General features: G+C 44.3%; 1 protein-coding gene and 1 non-coding gene across 3 annotated transcripts in view; both read right to left on the bottom strand.

Annotated features, from left to right (window-relative positions):
* LOC124711258 (putative fatty acyl-CoA reductase CG5065) overlaps window positions 1–22906 on the bottom strand; it is a 240792-nt gene that overhangs the window by 32947 nt on the left and 184939 nt on the right. The gene's annotated exons all lie outside the window — the stretch shown is intronic.
* On the bottom strand, window positions 13564–13638 carry Trnas-cga. Its single transcript has one exon. It is a non-coding gene; the product is annotated as a tRNA-Ser (tRNA).

The raw sequence follows: 22906 nt of genomic DNA, 5'->3' as shown, positions 1-22906 counted from the left end.
ATTTGGGTTTCAGAATTCCTTAAGAACTTTATATATGTGTATCAAATGGTCGATAGTGATACTTCACATATGGCTTTACAAAAACTAAAAAATAGTTTATGGTCCCTGTCTCCTGTTCTGCCATCTTAATGTTCTGAATCAAAACTGAAAACAGTCACGACTCTGACCTGTTAAGTAGAACCAACAGACCATAATATATAAAGATTCAAGCAGGAATCAATCAACTCCAAAAAATTATGACTCATGTGACTGAACAGTTCCTTTACAATAAAATGAAAGTATCTTTATAAGATATAATTTGAGTGATAATATCCTTAGGACAAATTTCTCACAGGGCCATGAAGATATCATCAGCGCTCTGTCCTTAGTTACTAAACTGTTGTTATTGTGTTCTTCACTCCGAAGACTGGTTTGATGCAGCTCTTCAAGCTACCGTGCCCTGTGCAAGCCTCTTCATCTCCGAGTAACTACTGCAACCTACAGCCTTCAAAATTTGCTTACTGTATTCATCTCTTGGTCTCTCTCTACGATTTTTACCCCCCACGTTTCCCTCCGGTACTAAACTGCTGATCCCTTGACGTCTCAGAATATGTCCTACCAACCGATCCCTTCTAGTCGAGCTGTGCCACAAGTTTCTTTTCTCCCCAACTCTATTCAGCTCCCTAGATGGGTCACCATCCTGGTTTGCTGAGTGCTGTCGGCAAGAGGGATGCATTCAGCTCTTGTGAGGCCAATTGAGGATTTATTTGACAGAAGTAGCCGCACTGGTCACGGAAACTGACAACGGCCGGGAGAGCGGTATCCGACCATATGCCCCTCCGTACCCGTACCCCTTTTTGTTCTGTTCAGTATGTGATCTACTACCCATCTAATCTTCAGCATTCTTCTGTAGCATTATACACTCCTGGAAATGGAAAAAAGAACACATTGACACCGGTGTGTCAGACCCACCATACTTGCTCCGGACACTGCGAGAGGGCTGTACAAGCAATGATCACACGCACGGCACAGCGGACACACCAGGAACCGCGGTGTTGGCCGTCGAATGGCGCTCGCTGCGCAGCATTTGTGCACCGCCGCCGTCAGTGTCAGCCAGTTTGCCGTGGCATACGGAGCTCCATCGCAGTCTTTAACACTGGTAGCATGCCGCGACAGCGTGGACGTGAACCGTATGTGCAGTTGACGGACTTTGAGCGAGGGCGTATAGTGGGCATGCGGGAGGCCGGGTGGACGTACCGCCGAATTGCTCAACACGTGGGGCGTGAGGTCTCCACAGTACATCGATGTTGTCGCCAGTGGTCGGCGGAAGGTGCTCGTGCCCGTCGACCTGGGACCGGACCGCAGCGACGCACGGATGCACGCCAAGACCGTAGGATCCTACGCAGTGCCGTAGGGGACCGCACCGCCACTTCCCAGCAAATTAGGGACACTGTTGCTCCTGGGGTATCGGCGAGGACCATTCGCAACCGTCTCCATGAAGCTGGGCTACGGTCCCGCACACCGTTAGGCCGTCTTCCGCTCACGCCCCAACATCGTGCAGCCCGCCTCCAGTGGTGTCGCGACAGGCGTGAATGGGGGGACGAATGGAGACGTGTCGTCTTCAGCGATGAGAGTCGCTTCTGCCTTGGTGCCAATGATGGTCGTATGCGTGTTTGGCGCCGTGCAGGTGAGTGCCACAATCAGGACTGCATACGACCGAGGCACACAGGGCCAACACCCGGCATCATGGTGTGGGGAGCGATCTCCTACACTGGCCGTACACCACTGGTGATCGTCGAGGGGACACTGAATAGTGCACGGTACATCCAAACCGTCATCGAACCCATCGTTCTACCATTCCTAGACCGGCAAGGGAACTTGCTGTTCCAACAGGACAATGCACGTCCGCATGTATCCCGTGCCACCCAACGTGCTCTAGAAGGTGTAAGTCAACTACCCTGGCCAGCAAGATCTCCGGATCTGTCCCCCATTGAGCATGTTTAGGACTGGATGAAGCGTCGTCTCACGCGGTCTGCACGTCCAGCACGAACGCTGGTCCAACTGAGGCGCCAGGTGGAAATGGCATGGCAAGCCGTTCCACAGGACTACATCCAGCATCTCTACGATCGTCTCCATGGGAGAATAGCAGCCTGCATTGCTGCGAAAGGTGGATATACACTGTACTAGTGCCGACATTGTGCATGCTCTGTTGCCTGTGTCTATGTGCCTGTGGTTCTGTCAGTGTGATCATGTGATATATCTGACCCCAGGAATGTGTCAATAAAGTTTCCCCTTCCTGGGACAATGAATTCACGGTGTTCTTATTTCAATTTCCAGGAGTGTATTTCAAAAGCTTCTATTCTCTTCTTGTCTAAAATGTTTATTATTGATATTTCACTTCTGTGAATGCCTACAGTCCATACAAATACTTTCAGAGACGGCTTCCTGACACCTGAATCTATACTCGATGCTAACAAATTTCTCTTCTTCAGAAACGTTTTCCTTGTCATTGCCAGTATACATTCTATATCCTCTCTACTTCGTCCATCTCTACACTCGCTTTGCTTTTGTTGATGATCACCTTACATCATCCTTTCAAGACCCTGTCCATTCTGATCAACTTCTCTTCCAAGTCCTTTGCTGTCTATGAGAAAATTACGATGTCATCGGCGAACCTCAGAGATTTTATTTCTTTTCCCTGAACTTTAATTCCTACTCCAAATTTTTCTTTTGTTTCCTTTATTTCTTGCTCAGTGTATAGATTGGATAACATAAGGGACAGGCTACAATCCTGTCTCACTCGCTTCTCTACCACTGCTTCCCTTTCGTGCCCCTCGACTCTTACACACCGAGCGAGGTGGCGCAGTGGTTAGCACACTGGACTCGCATTCGGGAGGACGACGGTTCAATCCCGTCTCCGGCCATCCTGATTTACGTTTTCCGTGATTTCCCTAAATCGTTTCAAGCAAATGCCGGGATGGTTCCTTTGAAAGGGCACGGCCGATTTCCTTCCCAATCCTTCCTGAACCCGAGCTTGCGCTCCGTCTCTAATGACCTCGTTGTTGACGGGACGTTAAACACTAACCACCACCACCACCTCGACTCTTACAACTGCCGTCTGGTTTCTGTATAAGCTGTAAACAGCCTTTCGCTCCCTGTATTTTACCCCTGATATCCTCAGATTTTCAAAAACAGTATTCCAGTCAACGTTATCAAAACCTTTCTCTAAGTCTCCAAGTGCTGTAAACGTAGGTTTACCTTTCCTTAACCCATCTTCTGTGATAAAAATGTCGTGTGACTAGGGCCTCCCGTCGGTCAGACAGTTCGCCGGGTGCAAGTCTTTCGATTTGACGCTACTTCGGCTACTTGCCCGTCTATGGGGATGAAATGTTAATGATTAGGACAACACAACACCCAGTCCCTGAGCGGAGAAAGTCTGCGACCCAGCCGGTAATTGAACCCGGGCCCTTAGGATTGACATTCTGTAGCGCTGACCACTGTTCTCATTTCGTTAGATGTTGTGCGTTGCATCTGTTCGGTACGGATGTCCCAGGACACCCGTTCAAGTTCAGTGTTGAGCCGTCGACTCAGTTTTTTAATACAGAAGGCAGCTAACCCTCTGACGAACGCGCTGAGCTACCGTGCCGGCTTCCACTCAGCTACCAGGGGCGGGCTTCTTCTATGATAAGTCGTAGAGTCAATATTACCCCATGTGTTCCTTACTTTCTCCGGAATCCAAACTGATATTTATCGACATCGGCTACTGCCAGTGTTCCCATTCTTCTGTAAAGAATTATTGATAGTATTTTGCAAACATGACTTATTACGCTAATAGTTCGATAATACGCCAAACAGCACCTGCTTTCTTTGTAACTGGAATTGTCATATGAAGGGCTTATTTCAGTAGTGGTACAAGACCATTTTTGTTCATATTGAGATACAAAGTCCTAAAGTTAAATGAGCGCTGAAAAATCTGAAGTTGAGATACCAGAAATATTCAAGCATATGACTTCTTGCTAGAGATGAACCTTTCTTTCTGTTTCTTTGGCTCATTAATTTCAGAAGCATTATAGACAGAAAAGTGGAGGTAATGGACTTGTATCACTATTGAAATAAGCCCTTCATATTATTTTTGAAATCCGAGGGTATTTTGACTGTTTCATACATCTTGCTCACCAGATCGAAGAATTTTATCATGGCTCGCTCTTGCAAGTAGTTCTATCAGAATATCATTTACTCCTGGGGCCTTGTTTCAACTTACGTCTTTCAGTTCTCTGTCAAATTATTCTCGCAGTATCATATCTCCCATCTCATCTTCATCTACATCCCCTTCCATTTCTATAATACTGTCCTCAAGCACAATTCCTTCCACAGACTCCACCTTTTAGCTTTCCCTTCTTTGCTTAGGTGAAGCTTTCCATCTGTGCTCTTGATGTTCATACAGCTTTTTTCCCTTTCCTCCAAAGGCATCCTTAATTTTACCGAACACTGTATCTATTTTCCCTAGTGATATATGTATCTAAATCCTTACATGTCTGCTTGTGTCTGTATGTGTGGATGGATATGTGCGTGTGTGCGAGTGCATACCTGTCCTTTTTTCCCCCTAAGGTAAGTCTTTCCGCTCCCGGGATTGGAATGACTCCTTACCCTCTCCCTTAAAACCCACTTCCTTTCGTCTTCCCCTCTCCTTCCCTCTTTCCTGATGAGGCAACAGTTTGCTGCGAAAGCTTGAATTTTGTGTGTATGTTTGTGTTTGTTTGTGTGTCTATCGACCTGCCAGCGCTTTCATTCGGTAAGTCACCTCATCTTTGTTTTTATATATAATTTTTCCCACGTGGAATGTTTCCTTCTATTATATTAAATCCTTACATTTATACTCTAGCTGTTCCTGCTTAGCCATTTTGCTCTACCTGTAAATCTCATTTTTTAGATGTTTGTATTCCCTTTCGCCTCCTTTATTTGCTGCATTTTCGTATTTTATCGTTTCATCAGTTAAATTCAATACATTTTGTGTTACCTGAGGATTTCTACTAGGTCTTGTCTTTCTACCTATTTGATCTTCTGCTGCCTTCACTATTTCATCTCTCAAAGCTCCCCCCCCCCCCCATCCCCCCCACGAACCATGGACCTTACTCGCTTGGGGAGGCTTGCTTGTTGCTTGTCTCAGTGATACAGTTAGCTGTACCTTAGGTGCAACCACAATGGACGGGTATCTGTTGAGAGGCCAGACAAACGTGTGGTTCCAGAAGAGGGGCAGCAGCCTTTTCAGTAATTGCAGGGGAATGGTCGGGATGATTGACTGATCTGGCCTTGTAACATCAACCAAAGCGGCCTTGCTGTGCTGCTACTGTGAACGGCTGAATGCAAGGGGGAAACTACAGCCGTAATTTTTCCTGAAGACATGCAGCTCTACTGTATGGTTAAATGATGCTGGCATCCTCTTGGGTAAAATGTTCCGGAGGTAAAATCGTCCCCCAATCCGAATTCAGGGCAGGGACTACTCAGGAATATGTCAATATCAGGAGAAACAAAACTTGCGTTCTACGGATCGGAGTACGGAATGTGCGATCCCTTTATCGGACAGATAGGTTAGAAAATTTAAAAAGGGAAATGTATAAGTTAATGTTATACTGGGAATTAGTGAAGTTCGATGGCAGGAGGAACAAGCCTTCTAATCAGATGAATACAGGGTTATAATACAAAATCAAATAGGGGTAATGAAGTAGTAGGTTTAATAATGAATAAAAAAATAGGAGTGCAGGTAAACTACTATGAACAGCTTGAACGCATTGTGGTAGCCAAGAGTGACACAAAGCCCACAACCACCACAGTAGTACGAGTTAAGTGCCAACTAGCTTCGCAGATGAAGATATCGAAGAAATGTATGATGAGATAAAAGGATTTATGCAGATAGTTAAGGGAGACGAAAATTTAAAAGTGTTGGGGGACTGGAATTAGATAGTAGGAAAAGGAGGAGAAGGAAAAATAGCAGGTGAATATGGACTGGGGAAAGAAATAAAGGAGAAAGCCACCTAGTTGAAATCTGCATAGAGCATAATTTAATCGTCGGTAGCACTTGGTTTAAGAACCATAAAAGAAGGCTGTAAATGTGGAAGAGATCTGGAAACACCAGAAGGTTTCAGACTGATTATGGAACCAGATTTTAAATTGTAAGACATCTCCAGGGGCATATGTGGACTCTGGCCACAATTTATTGATTATGAAGTGTAGATTAAAACTGAAGAAATTGAAAAAAGGTAGGAAATTAAGGAGATGGGACCTGGATAAACTGAAAGAACTAGAGGTTGTTGAGGTTTTCAGAGGGAGCATTAGGGAACGATTGACAAGAGCAAGAGAAAGGAATACAGTAGAACAAGGCACTAAAATAAAGGTTGCAAATTATTCAGCTCAAACAGGCGATGCTCTCATGGAAAACTGTAATAACTAATCTACAAAAAAAAATCTAGTTGTGTACGTGTATTCACATAAGTATTGGAACAAAATATATACGACCCCAAAGTACTGTTATAGAAGATGGCGACGATGACGTCATCCAAGATGGCGGCTGTCTCGTCATTCAAGACGGCGGATTTTGGAGTGGAAGTTTGAGTTTTGGCGGGAAGATGGGGAAATTGCGCTACCTCCACTAAACTAACCCCCCTCCCCCAGAAAAAAATGGTGGGAAGTTCATATTCCAACAGGATAATGCACTAGGCCTCTATTATCTCTGCTAAGCAAAGAAAATCGCGGAAAGATATCTCACTTGTACTACCTCCACTAGGCTCAGTAAACCGACCGCCAATTCCTCCTAAAAACTGACACCAAGTTCGAATTTTTGCGGTAAACAAAGATCACTTGGGGTTTCGCTATCAAACTAAGAAAATTGCGGTAAGATAGGTCACTTGTACTAACCTGAGTCATCTGACTGCCATCTCCTCCTACAAACTGGCGCTAAGTTTGAATTCCAACAGGATAATGCATCACACCACTGTTATCTCTACTAAGCAAAGAAAATCGCAGGAAAATAGCTCACGTGGCCTACATACACTAACCTAAGTCACCCGACCGCCACCTCTTCCTACGGACTGGCACCAAGTTAGAACTTTGGTGGTAAGCAAAAGTCAAATCGCATATACCTACTAAGCTAAGAAAATGGCGTGAAAGAAAAGACACTCGTAATAACCTCAGTCGCCAGACCGCCACCTCCTCCTAAGGATTTGTGGGAAAAAGACTTGGACATAAGTCTTTATTTAAACAATTTCATGCAGGTGTGTTCACCACAAGGTCAGGACTCCAACTAACTTACTACAGATCGCCACCACCATAGGGCGCTCTCATCTGTGACATAATCCAAGCTGGCGACACCCAGTGTATTCACGAAGAGCTCCAGACTCTGACTTCGTACACATAGCCACCGACAGAAGGTGCTATCGTGACTTCAGGTGATGATGCAAGTACCACTATTCAAGATGGCGGCATACAATGTGTTCACCATGAGGCCTAGTACATATTGACACCACCACAGTGGGCTACTGTGGACTTGGGATGAATTTTCGCGAATGCCACGCCCACCTGGACTTGGAAGCAAATAGTTAAAAACTCCACCATGATCCTCAACCCAGCACCACGTCCCCTTATTGACCCATGTTGGCGGGCTGACGTGTACTAACATGCACTAACGTGCACAGCGCATGATGTCATCGAAGATGGTGGGGCGAAATGGCGGGAAAACAGATCTGAACACAAGTCTTTATTTTGCAGGCAGTGTCTCCCACCACGATATTTAGTGTCCAACTGACCTAGTACACATTACTGCCACCAGATGGTACTGTCATCTCTCCTGTCGCCTAATCCCAGATGGTTGTCTGTAGGGGCGAAAATGGTGCAAAAATGATTCAGGCTGTGCTGGGCTGCTGGGGAGAGTAAAGAAGGAATGGACTATATGTATTTTCGAAAATTTTTATTTACATATGGAATATATTTATCACACTGATACAAAACACATGATTGGGGTCACGACACACACAGCCCACAGATCTGTAAACTACTAAATAACGCTCTTCAGACACACAAACAACTCCTAATTTACCCAAATAATTTAAATACAGACATGCAGACTCCCCCTAAATAATGCAGCACAGTGATGCGTAGACATGTTCAGTACACGTAAACTGTCCAAATAATGCATAGCACAGCCTATAGACCTGCTCGTTAAATAATGCAACAGACACACAACCAACGTATGCAGACACCCCCCCCCCCCTGTCTACTAGAGCCCATAGGAGGCTACCTACAGCCCTGCCAAGTGACATGGTCGTCAGCTTTCAAACTGCACATAGCTGCCCACATGCAAGATGTGTATACATCCCTTTTCATACTTGACACTAGAGAAATTCCTATCCAAATACGTGTTCACCTAGACGCCGATGATGACACGATCGGACGGGTGTGAAGACTTACATACAACGTGCAGATGCTCCAAGTTTGGCTGCGCATGCATGCGGATGACACGGCAAACACAGGTCTATAGTTTCCCCTTATACCGACGTCACAGAACTCCAAGGCGCAGCCCCCATACTCGAGACACCTCAGGCCAGCATTGTCTTAACTGCGGATGGGAGAATAGCACAGGCTGCTTCCATCTAATGGAACATACGTGACGTGTTCAGCCGTGTGTACCTGCCCCAGCATGGCGCACACTACATCTCCCAGTGAAACGTCTGCCTGGCGGCTCACCATCTAACAACGTTCCCAATGTTATTCTTACATCACATGGCTTTGGAAAAAAAAGGTCAAGTCGACCTCTCTGGAATTCTATATTGTCCCAGAAATAGTTAATGCTAGCTTTCTAGTTGTCTCAGCTTGTATGTACTGAAATTCCTACTCTAACAGAACCTGTTTACAAAAATAACATCGAATTCACTCATCCTAGCGCTCCTAACTTCTTTCCCTTCCAGATTTCAACATACACAAATATTCCCTCTACTATGTAGAGACTCCTATATCCCATCACAAACGATATCAATGAATCGAGGATTCTGATTGGCTCTTATCGAATTTACGCGCTGAATTACTTATGCCGCCGGTATCGAAGCACCATCCATCTATTCTTTCTGGGGCTTTCACCGGTTATTTTACACAGATCGCTGAATTGCATTGACAGTAAAACCCACAAAATCGTCTCCACATTATCAAACACATACCGGACTCACTAGAATATTGCAAATCAGGAAGATATTTACCACTGTAACTACAATAAAATATTACGATTGCTGCTACAGTCTGACACTGATCAACGTACAGGTAACGTCTGCTCTTGACGACTCTGCTTCATTATTTATAGCACATATAAATTTTCCACTTATGAACTCTCTCTCACTCCCTCGTCGTTTTTCGATGTGCTGAATCTATATGTCCCTCACGATAGGACACAGAGTCATCCTCTCTAGCCATGCCATAACATAAACCATAGCAACTTTACACAATGTAAGCTACAGTAACTTTACAATACAATATATACACATTTTACACAAACAGTGCAGTTATCTTTTATATCTGTACAGCACCCGAAAAAATTATCGTACGCCAACACTCACACCGTCTGTATGTTTCGATGCTCCCCAGTGCTAGGGAAGCGCCATCAGCCTTTTCTTTCTTTCTACATACGTGACATTCCGCGGTAGTAAACTACTTAACACTGATTACCACTTTTCAACGACAACTAAACCTTGCAAAGTTGTCTACAGATCATCAAATACATACCAGACTCGCATGAATATTGGAGCGTCAAACCGATCACCATCCCAGCAATGTCTTACTGAGTACTGTGTCGATCTAGTAAACTTACGGTTCATATCCCCCACCATACAAAATCACCCTTTAACATCAGCGGGCTGAAGTAGCTCTCAGAACTGTTCTACAAATTCGCGATCGTTTCCCCTCGACACAAACGCGTTACTGTCTCTGCTTCCTTGCCTGCTCGCTTTTCTATGCACATCTCCAGACTTAAGGATTACAAGAACACACTTATCTTCGCCATAATATTATTCCAGATTCGCTGTACTTCTCCATATCAAGCACTAGGCAGCATCCTACAGATCGCTAACGCAACATAATTCCCAGCTATAGACTCTAAAATTATTTCTCTAAGAACACGAAACTTTAGCTACGTGGAGCGTGCTCTAGACCACTGACTGACTAGAAACAAACGCATGAAAAATCCTATTTCCACATGCTAATACCGATCTCGCTCATCTAACTTACTCCAAATCATACATATAATGGCCATTAACATTGCTACACCAAAAAGAAATGCAAACGATAAACGGGTATTCATTGGACAAATATATTATACTAGAACTGACATGTGACTACATTTTCACGCATTATGAGAAATCAGTACCTACAACAACCACCTCTGGCCATAATAATGGTCTTGATACGCCTGGGCATTGAGTCAAACAGAGCTTGGATGTAGTGTACAGGTACAGCTGCCTATGCAGCTTCAACACGATACCACAGTTCATCAAGAGTAGTGACTGGCGTGTTGTGACGAGCAAGTTGCTCGGCCACCATTGACCATACGTTTTCAATTGGGGAGAGATCTGTAGAATGTGCTGGCTACGGCAGCAGTCGAACATTTTCTGTATACTGAAAGACCCGTACTGGACCTGCAGCATGCGGTCGTGTATTATCCTGGGTGAAATGTAGGGTTTTGCAGGGATCGAATGAAGGGTAGAGCCACAGGTCGTAACGCATCTGAGATGTAACGTCCACTGTTCAAAGTGCCGTCAATGCGAAGAAGAGGTGACCGAGACGTGTAACCAAAGGCACCCCCTACCATCACGCCGGGTCATACGCCAGTATGGCGATGACGAATACACGCTTCCAATGTGCGTTCACCGCGATGTCGCCAAACAAACACGGATGTGACCATCGTGATGTTGTGAACAGAACCTGGATTCATCCGAAAAAATGACGTTTTGCCATTCGTGCACCCAGTTTCGTCGTTGGGTACACCATCGCAGGTGCTCCTGTCTGTGATGCCGCGTCAAGGGTAACCGCAGCCATGGTCTCCGAGCTGATAGTACATGCTGCTCCAAACGTCGTCGACCTGTTCGTGCAGATGGTTGTTGTCTTGCAAACGTCCCCATTTGTTGACTCAGGGATCGAGACGTGGCTGCACGATCCGTTACAGCCATACAGATAAGATGCCTGTCATCTTGGCTGCTAGTGATACGAGGCCGTTGGGATCCAGCACGGCGTTCCGTATTACCCTCCTGAACCCACCGATTCCATATTCTGCTAACAGTCATTGGATGTCGACCAACGAGAGCAGCAATGTCGCTATACGATAAACCGCAATCGCGATAGGCTACAATCCGACCTTTATCAAAGTCGGAAACGTGATAGTACGCATTTCTCCTCGTTACACGAGGCATCACAACAACGTTTCATCAGGTAACGCCGGCCAACTGGTGTTTGTGTATGAGAAATTGGTTGGAAACTTTCCTGATGTCAGCACGTTGTAGGTGTCGCCACCGGTGCCAACCTTGTGTGAATGCTCTGTAAAGCTAATCATTTGCATATCACAGCATCTTCTTCCTGTCCGTTAAATTTAGTTTCTTTAGCACGTCAACTTCGTGGTGTAGCAATTTTAATGGCCACTAGTGTACAAGCCACCTAAGGTCTTTCCCATGTCTAGAAAACAGGCAACCGTATCTTCTACATGCCAGATGCACACACCACAATCGATCTTCTCTCAACTAATTAAAGATGCGAAATGTGCCGAAGCACTCAACCGAACAACATACATGGAAGCGAATAACGGTCCAGTGCAAATGCACCTCCATACACAATTTTGTCAAATTAGCACTTGATCATGAAAGCCGTCCGTCTTACGATTGCGATCTCAATTGAACGTCATTCGACAATGAGCGAAGTATCGGAAATACACCCTACCGAAGGCTGTGGCTCTGGAAATGTAAATATCTGTACCTTCCTTACGACTGTACGTACTCTTCCCTTTGCTATCACAGCACTCCAAGTCAAATCGATACCTTACCTACAACAGGGCACAGTCATCTCCTTCCCACAAACACATACTTTATAAACCTGATGCTCAAATACGTACATATCATGCACCCACCGCTATTACTTCGTCAATAAATCATTGCCTACGATACGAAATAAAACTGACCAAAAATCAACGATGGGTGTGCATGCCCCCTACGTTCTTCTTGCAAGTCATACCACCGTGTCATAGAAACGGAGACGTAATCGGCCAGATGATGAAGAAAAAACCCCATCCCAACATCTACTGCATATTACTCTCACAAGCGCTCTTGGTTGTACAGGTGCACACAAGTATCCATGTTAAAAGCTATACCCCTTTACAAATGGTGGTACGACATTACCTCTGAATGAGGTAGTTTTCTTTTTTCCGGACAAATACCGTGAATGTGATCGTAGGAATGCGTAAGCCCACGATGCACCCTCGAGATAAAAACAATGAACTTTGAAAGTGATTCGGCTAAGGAACGTGGCATGTAAGCGGTATTTGCGACTCCCTCAGACCGATCCCAACCAGACAATTCTTAATTATTTGCAGCTCATTCTGTCTCGAACCCATATCAGAGGTTCCGCAATATATCCGCGGAGCTATAGGACATGATTCGTTGAGAAGCAACACAAACAGTTGTAGTAGAGGATGTGCTGATTGAGGTCATAAGAATAGAAATGTACACTAGCTTCTCAGATCTCTAGTGTTACGCTACATGTTAGAAATTATGTCCATCATTTGGAATCAGATTTTTCCATTCAAGCACATACTTGCATATGCTCACAGCCACAAGTGAATCATATCTCAGGCACTCTCATATCTCTAAACGAGTCACCTTCCTCGAACCTATCTGCTACGGTAAAATTACAACATGGTTTTAGTCACACCCTACATATCTCGCAGTCGCACCCATTTCTACAGCTTCGAGCATGTGATCGCTCCAGTTTAAGTCGGAACTGAGCAGAACTCGGAGAAAGACATATACAACACATTCAGCAATCCATGTAGAAATAGAACGACCACATTTACTGCAACAGGAGCGTATTTTGACCATTTGACGGAAATGCGCGCAATATCCTACGTCTAGCTACACACTAGATACAAGTACTACAGATCCACGGCCATTCGAATCAATCAGCCCAACATAACATCATCATCATGAGATTTTCACTCTGCAGCGGAATGTGCGCTGATATGAAACTTCCTGGCAGATTAAAACCATGTGCCAGGCCGAAACTCGAACTCGGGACCTTTGCCTTTCGCGGGCAAGTGCTCTACCAACTGAGCTACCCAATCACGACTCACAGCCCGTCCTCAAAGCTTTACTTCTGCCAGTACCTCGTCTCCTACCTTCCAAACTTCACAGAAGCTTTCCTGCGAACCTTGCAGAACTAGCACTCCTGAAAGAAAGGATATTGCGGAGACATGGCTTAGCCACAGCCTGGGGGATGTTTCCAGAATGAGATTTTCACTCTGCAGCGGAGTGTGCGCTGATATGAAACTTCCTGGCAGATAAAAACTGTGTGCCGGACCGAGACTCGAACTCGGGACCTTTGCCTTTCGAGAGCAAGCGCTCTACCAACTGAGCTACCCAAGCACACACTTTTAATCTGCCAGGAAGTTTCATAACAGCGCACACTCCGCTGCTCTCATTCCGGAAACTGACATTAAGACGCTCTGATCAGCAGTCTCTCACAGAAAACTACACACCGCAAGGTGTAAATAATTTTGTTACTGTAACTACACCAACTCGCGACACACGGTGGATGATTTTAAATAAAAGACACTTGCAACATGAGGAAAGTAGAAGACTTTGGCTGAGTTGTGGAGAGTTTCCAAACTGATTTCCGAAAGCTATTGACGACCTCTATATTCCAACTCATCTGTCACAATGACGGAATAGATGATGGCTCTGCGTTCGATTTCGAGTGATTTCTCATTTTGCACTCATTAAGGCGATCACTGTTTCGCTGCTAGCAACCCCCAGAAGCCGTCACCCACCCACAAAACTGATTCCCCAGCTCTAACAAGACTTGTCAGTCAATCATTATGTGATAACCAACAGCACACCAATGCGTGGATGGTATGGAAAAGACACCGCCCATGTACTGTAATATTAAGCAACACAGTTGATACCGCTAACAACTTTACCAATTATACAGTAACTACAACACCGGCCAATAATGTGACAGCATGTTTCCCCAATATCAGTATCATAGCTAACCCATCCCTTCTCTACTTTGCGAGTATCATTGCGAACGTGGAAAGATCACTGCTCAGTACCCCCATTCACGTCTAATTCTTGAACACATAAATCATCACAGTATACCAGACAGCGCTCTACATATTTCTAAGACCTCGAGCATAGTGTTTAATTTACTATCCATCTCTCTGTGTAATGGAGTCACATAGCATTCTCCCTGTCTCAGGGTAAAATTAGAGAGTGAAAGACCATCCTCACACTGTCAGTGCTGACTTAACCAGCCGCTCACTGCTGGTCGACTTTAGTTCGGTCACAAACTTCGAGAGCATCAGTACTGTGTAAGCGGAAGATGATACTTAGCCTGCATTCTGCGATTAGTAATAGCATGTAAAAGTAATTTCATGTAACCAGTATGTTGTTGTTGTTGTGGTCTTCTGTCCTGAGACTGGTTTGATGCAGCTCTCCATGCTACCCTATCCTGTGCAAGTTTCTTCATCTCCCAGTACTTACTGCAACCTACATCCTTCAGAATCTGTTTAGTGTATTCATCTCTTGGTCTCCCTCTACGATTTTTACCCTCCACGCTGCCATCCAATGCTAAATTTGTGATCCCTTGATGCCTCAGTACATGTCCTACCAACCGGTCCCTTCTTCTAGTCAAGTTGTGCCACAAGCTCCTCTTCTCCCCAGTTCTGTTCAATACCTCCTCATTAGTTATGTGATCTACCCATCCAATCTTCAGCATTCTTCTGTAGCACCTCATTTCAAAGGTTTCTATTCTCTTCTTGTCCAAACTATTTATCGTCCATGTTTCACTTCCATAGATGGCCACACTCCATACAAATACATTCAGAAACGACTTCCTAACACTTACATCTATACTCGATGTTAACAAATTTCTCTTGTTCAGAAACGCTTTCCTTGCCATTGCCAGTCTACATTTTATATCCTCTCCACTTCGACCATCATCAGTTATTTTGCTCCCCAAATAGCAAAACTCCTTTACTACTTTAAGCATCTCATTCCCTAATCTAATTCCCTCAGCATCACCCGACTTAATTCGACTACATTCCATTATCCTCGTTATCCTTTTGTTGATGTTCACCTTATAGCCTCCTTTCAAGACACTGTCCATTCCGTTCAACTGGTCTTCCAAGTCCTTTGCTGTCTCTGACAGAATTACAATGTCATCGGCGAACCTCAAAGTTTTTATTTCTTCTCCATGGATTTTCATACCTACTCCGAATTTTTCTTTTGTTTCCTTTACTGCCTGCTCAATATACAGATTGAATAACATCGGGGAGAGGCTACAACCCTGTCTCACTCCCTTCCCAACCACTGCTTCCCTTTCATGCCCCTCTACTCTTATAACTGCCATCTGGTTCCTGTACAAATTGTAAATAGCCTTTTGCTCCCTGTATTTTATCCCTGCCACCTTTAGAATTTGAAAGAGAGTATTCCAGTCAACATTGTCAAAAGCCTTCTCTAAGTCTACAAATGCTAGAAACGTAGGTTTGCCTTTCCTTAATCTTTCTTCTAAGATAAGTCGTAAGTTCAGTATTGCCTCACGTGTTCCAATATTTCTACGGAATCCAAACTGATATTCCCCGAGGTCGGCTTCTACCAGTTTTTTCATTCGTCTGTAAAGAATTCGTGTTAGTATTTTGCTGCTGTGACTTATTAAACTGATAGTTCGGTAATTTTCACATCTGTCAACACCCGCTTTCTTTGGGATTAGAATTATTATATTCTTCATGAAGTCTGAGGGTATTTCGTCCGTCTCATACATCTTGCTCACCAAATGGCAGAGTTTTGTCAGGACTGGCTCTCCCAAGGCCGTCAGTAGTTCGTAACCAGTATATGCTATCCGTATAAATACCTAGGAGTAGCAAGAGAAGGATTTAGAGATATATTTATGCACCTGCAAACGATTACAAACAATGACCTGACGTCGTACCCAACGGAGCCCTACCTCATGAATCTGAGCGCAATAACACAGCTGTGCCACTCCTGAACACTAGAAGAATGTGGAAGTATCCCTAAGTCGCAATCATACTCGCCGACCATGGTCATCAAGGGTATGCAGAAACACGATTCATTGCTGAAAACAATGCGACGCCATCCATCGGCTGTCCATGCTTTCAAGTCACAGCATAATTCCAAACCAGCCGTTTGTGTTGTAGTGTTAACGGCAATTTATGTATGGGTTGGTAATCCCCTAGTCCGGAGGCTGGTAGTCTCCAATAAATGGTTCGGGATAACACAGAACGTTTCATAGAGACCAATACTAGTTTTGGGAGGGCAGTGTCAGATGTGAAGGGGTTACAGTGTGCTTGGTGTATAACACTGCAGCCCTCTGTTGTGGTGGTCAGACGATATCGACTGGAACCTTGACGATGAGTACACGTGGCCTCAAGTTCCTTTGTAGTCTAACATTGGGCCACTGGAATATCCGAATGATCCGCAAATCTAGGTACTTCACCATCCGACCAACTGGCCAAATGGAGACCCGCAATGAGACCACTTTCAAAAAGCGTCAGATGGTGACAGTGATGTGTAGACAGATTCTCCGTTTGCTTCACAGGGATCATTCAACACGTTGTGCTTAGTGCTGTCCTCGCACCTGATATATCCTACCAGTCTGGTAGCAACAGTAAACAAGAAAAATACTAATAGACCTAGTTGCTATCCGACCCATCCCGGAAAATTACAACTCTAATCGTTTGCATACCCATTTGTGGTGTGCACTTGTCCGAAGTTGCATTGTCACCTGATCTTGTCTCAGGATGCTTCAGTTCTTTTGTCAGAAAATGTGTATGTAGAAGACTGGCATGTAATTTGTGGTGTTAATTGGATACGCAGACAATATGCATTATACGGACAAGTTGTATTTGTACCACAAGGATGAAAATGTGCATGATACCATGTCTAATAACTAGCATTTAACCACTTATACATGTCAATAGTCTAGGCTTATACCATATTAAATTACAATTTTGCTAACGTAATTTATGCTTTGTGTATATAAATTTCTAAATAGTTTCAGGAAATTTTAAGAACATCTTTTGTACGAGATCAAAGCTTCTCGCGACGGTGCAGTGTGTAAAATATTTTAGATTTACTTGTTACTTCAAATCAGGGTGCAACCCCGAGCTTTATATGAAATTCTTCATCGTCACTGGACTGGCATTCGGGAGGACGACGGTTCAATCCCGCGTCCGGCCATCCTGATTTAGGTTTTCCGTGATTTCCCTAAATCACTCCAGGCAAATGCCGGGATGGTTCCTCTGAAAGGGCACGGCCGACTTCCTTCCCCATCCTTCCCTAATCCGATGAGACCGATGACCACGCTGTCTGGTCTCCTTCCCCAAACCAACCAACCAACCAATCTTCATCGTCTTTGTAAGGAACAACGTACTGTCGTGGCTACTGCTGTAACCACTTATAGCCTGTAAACGACTTGTGATTTATTTGTGTACGTCATTATTACGTAGTACTGTCCATGTATGTGCTCATGGTGCCAACAGTCTCATAGGAGCGTGAAGAACTCATTAAATTTCTCTGTGTCGTTTCAGCGTCGAGAGGTCGCGAACACGCAGTATTAAGATCGTTTATGCAAGCTACATCTCATTTTGTACTCTGTACTAGGGCCTACATATCGATTTGTCTTAGGCCCCTTGTCCACGACAAGAATATTCGCCGGACCGGCGTTTCTGCCGGCCGGTAGAAAACCGGACGCCCTTGTCCATGGAGACGGCGCCAGAAATACTGCAGTCGAGTTGCGTGCAACGGAGCAGGAGGATGGATAACAACGACCTTTGCTCTCTCGTTGCACTATATTATTTTTTCAGAAAGAAACAGCGTCGTCGTAGGAAGTATTGGGTGCATCCTGTGCTGCAAGATCGATTCACATTTGGTACCTTCAGTACGCTACATGAAAAACTACGACAGGACGACACAAATCACTTTAATTTTTACAGGATTTCAAAAACAATGTTTGACAAATTATTGCCAATTTTACAAACGCATTGGCAACATGAAGACACCAATATGCGAAACTGCATATCTCCTACTGAAATGCTTGCAGTGACACTGAGGTAAGTACATAATTGAAATTTACTTATTAGAAACTATTACTTTGCTGCATCAAAAATTAACACCACAATTTAAAAACGCTCTTGATAAACAAAAAAGAATGACAGTGAATAGGGTTTTCTTATTTCCATTAAGATGAAAGAAACAATGTTCGATTTAGAATTAGTTTCAAAAATCAAATGTCTCGGAAATGTTGGACACAGTGAATGCAGGACTTGCATACGTTTCCAAAGACATGTCTTCATTAGGTGGCATTGTACAAGGTGATACTTGATAGTGTTCTGCAGAGGTGTACGCCGAATAGTTGCTACCTTGATTTGACCTTGATGTATGGCACGATGATGTACCACCAGAAGTTTCGTATTCCTGTGAAGCATAGTTTCAGGAATCTTGGGCAGATTGCTGATGCATGTTTCTGTTTTGTGGTTTCGATCTAATTCTTTTTATAAGTTTCATGACTTCGTACTGGAAGTCTATGATATCATCATCGTTAAATTTATCTACAGTTGGGGCAATCCCCCCAAAAAAAAGACATACTTCTACTGTGGCCCTGCTCAATAGAGGCGTCATTTATAATCATCATTTTTCTGTCCAACTCATTTGTAGTTGTTTTGTTCTTCTGCGGCTTTTCTTTAACTTGGTGACAATGTTTTTCAGAGTAATTGTCAGCGGGGTTTACGTCGTCACTATTGTCCGGCATATTTGATGAAGTTTCTCGTCTGTCTGCTACTTTTTTAGAAAATGTAGCTGCTCATAAAATACGTATTTCCGCTTCTTGCTTGCTCCAGAAATGCTCTTATTTCCTTCGTTTAATTTCCTGTGGCATTTCATCCATGTTTGCCCATATTTTTACTACCATCTTTCCTGAAAAGAAAACAAAGCCGGAGTAGAATCAAACTCATACGTTTTTCTCATTTAAGGTACCTTGCAACAGGAAATACTTTCACCGATCTCCATTACAGTTTCAGACTGGGAATAAAAACAATTACTAGAGTTGTACGTGAGGTTTGTATGAAGATGTGGTTGTTATTGCATAACACATATATGCCCATTCTGGAGGAAAATGACTGGCTGAATATAGCGCGTCAGTTTGAAAATACTGCAAAATTTCCAAACTGCATAGGGGCCATTGATGGCAAACATATCAGAGTTATCAAACAACAAGAAAGTGGATCAATGTTTTTCAATTATAAAGATTCAAATGGCTCTGAGCACTATGGGACTTAACATCTGAGGTCATCAGTCCCCTAGAACTTAGAACTACCTAAACCTAACTAACCTAAGGACATCACACACATCCATGTCCGAGGCAGGATTTGAACCTGCTACCGTAGCGGTCGAGCGGTTCCAGACTGAAGCACCTAGAACCGCTCGGCCACTCCGGCCGGCCTCGGTTATAAAGGTTATTATTAGTTAGTCCTGATGGCGTTAGTGTATGCAAATTATAATTTTATTTATGTGGATGTCGGTGCTTATGGTAAAGATTGTGACAAGTGTTTTGAAAGAAACGTCTTTATGGAAAAAGTTGCAGGCAAACCCACTGAACCTACCTCCTCGTAGGGTATTACAAAATATTCCAGACGAATTGCCTTATGTTTTAGTTGCAGATGAAGCGTTTGCATTGCATAACAATTTACTTCGTCCCTATGGTGGGCTAGATCTTGATATCATTAAGCGTATTTTTAACTATCGCTTAAGAAAAGCAAGACAATTTGTAAAGTGTGCTTTTGGCATAATGGCCAATAAATGGAGGATTTTTCACCGACCTTAAAATGTCTCCAATGATTTTGTGACTGACACAGTGAAGGCTTGTACTGTTCTACAAAATTTCATCCATAAAGAAGAGGGTCTATGTGTGGCCACAGTAGAAGTATCTCCTTTTTAGGGGGATTGCCCCAACTGTAGATAAATTTAACGATGATGATATCATAGACTTCCAGTACGAAGTCATGAAACTTATAAAAAGAATTAGGTCGAAACCACAATACAGAAACACGCATCAGCAATCTGCCCAAGATTGCTGGAACTGTGCCTCACAGGAATAGCAAACTTATGGTGGTACATCATCGTACCATACATCAAGCAACTATTCGGCGTAGATGTGCGGATACGACCATAGATGTGGACTCTGAGATGCGAGAACTGCCACGTACACAAGCAGTACGAGGTGGCGTGTCAGCGAACATCATCAGAGATCAGTTCGCTGATTACTTTGTTTCTGAAAATGGGAAAATTCCGTGGCAAGTTCGCCTAATGTATTCGTATTTCATGTGAGACAAACAATAGTATAGAGAGAAGGAATGTGGTGTGTAATGAAAATGAAACAAAATAAATTTGAGATGAAGTTAAACTACATACCTAAATCTTCTTTAAGTTGTGTATACACATCCTTCCACGCTTCCAAAGTCAGTAGTCTATCCTTATATTCTTCGGTTTTCTTATTCCCCAGGACTGGCCGTTCCTCCAACAACGCAATCAAAACTTCACAATCGAAATTCAGTTCAGCATTCATCTTGAAACTCAACAGGTATAAAGGTGTAAAGCGGCTCCAGGCGCGACTAAACTCTCCCGGCACCCGGCGAACTGCCGGCTCGTGGACACGCAGACTTGTTCCGATATACAGGGTGATACAAAAAGGTACGGCCAAACTTTCAGGAAACATCCCTCACACACAAATAAAGAAAAGATGTTATGTGGACATGTTCCCGGAAACGCTTAATTTCCATGTTAGGGTTCATTTTAGTTTCGTAAGTATGTACTGTACTTCCTCGTTTCACCGCCAGTTGGCCCAATTGAAGGAAGGTAATGTTGACTTCGGTGCTTGTGTTCATATGCGACTCATTGCTCTACGGTACTAGCATCAAGCACATCAGTACGTAGCATCAACAGGTTAGTGTTCATCACGAACGTCGTTTTGCAGTCAGTGCAATGTTTACAAATGCGGAGTTGGCAGATGCCCGTTTGATGTATGGAGTAGCACGGGGCAATAGCCGTGGCGCGGTACGTTTGTAACGAGAAAGATTTCCAGAACGAAGGTGTCCCGACAGGAAGACGTTCGAAGCAATTGATCGGCGTCTTAGGGAGCATGGAACATTCCAGCCTATGACTCGCGACTGGGGAAGAACTAGAACGACGAGGACACCTGCGATGGACGAGGCAATTCTTCGTGCAGTTGACGATAACCCTAATGTCAGCGTCAGAGAAGTTGCTGCTGTACAAGGTAACGTTGACCACGTCACTGTATGGAGAGTGCTACGGGAAAACCAGTTGTTTCCGTACCATGTACAGCGTGTGCAGGCACTATCAGCAGCTGATTGGCCTCCACGGGTACACTTCTGCGAGTGGTTCATCCCACCATGTGTCAATCCTCATTTCAGTGCAAATGTTCTCTTTACGGATGAGGCTTCATTCCAACGTGATCAAATTGTAAATTTTCAGAATCCACAAGTGTGGGCTGACGAGAATCCGCACGCACTTGTGCAATCACGCCATCAACACAGATTTTCTGTGAACGTTTGGGCAGACATTGTTGGTGATGTCTTGATTGGGCCCCATGTTCTTCCACCTAAGCTCAATGGAGCACGTTATCATGATTTCATACGGGATATCCTACCTGTGCTGCTAGAACATGTGCCTTTACAAGTACGACGCAACATGTGGTTCATCAACAATAATATTTATACATCACAACCCACCTCCTTATTTAACATGTGGTTCATGCACGATGGAGCTCCTGCACATTTCAGTCGAAGTGTTCGTACGCTTCTCAACAACAGATTCGGTGACCGATGGATTGGTAGAGGCGGACCAATTCCATGGCCTCCACTCTCTCCTGACCTCAACCCTCTTGACTTTCATTTATGGGGGCATTTGAAAGCTCTTGTCTACGCAACCCCGATACCAAATGTAGAGACTCTTCGTGCTCGTATTGTGGACGGCTGTGATACAATACGCCATTCTCCAGGGATGCATCAGCGCATCAGGGATTCCGTGCGACGGAGGGTGGATGCATGTATCCTCGCTAACGGTGGACGTTTTGAACATTTCCCGTAACAAAGTGTTTGAAGTCACGCTGGTACGTTCTGTTGCTGTGTGTTTCCATTCCATGATTAATGTGATTTTAAGAGAAGGAATAAAATGAGCTGTAACATGGAAAGTAAGCGTTTCCGGACACATGTCCTCATAACATATTTTCTTTCTTTGTGTGTGAGGAATGTTTCCTGAAAGTTTGGCCGTACCTTTTTGTAACACCCTGTATATATACTAAGATGGATTTCGCGGAGGCGTGCCAGAGATAATCCCTGCAGTCGCGCTATCCTCTTTGTCCTCGGTGGCTCAGATGGATAGAGCGTCTGCCATGTAAGCAGGATATCCCGGGTTCGAGTCCCGATCGGGCACACATTTTAATCTGTGCCCCGTTGACGTATGTCAAAGCCTGTAAGCAGCTAACGGTGTTCATTTCATTGTAATTTGTTCCAATATGTCCAACTGAGAAGCCGGCGCACCGTCCGGCTGCCGGCTTTGCAGTGGGCAACCGGAGGTTCACCCGGCAGCCGCGCCGGTCGTTT

This window comes from Schistocerca piceifrons, chromosome 8 (genome assembly GCF_021461385.2).
Source record: "Schistocerca piceifrons isolate TAMUIC-IGC-003096 chromosome 8, iqSchPice1.1, whole genome shotgun sequence".
In the NCBI taxonomy this organism is placed as follows: Eukaryota; Metazoa; Arthropoda; class Insecta; order Orthoptera; family Acrididae; genus Schistocerca; species Schistocerca piceifrons.
This window is presented reverse-complemented; position numbering and strand designations above follow the sequence as displayed.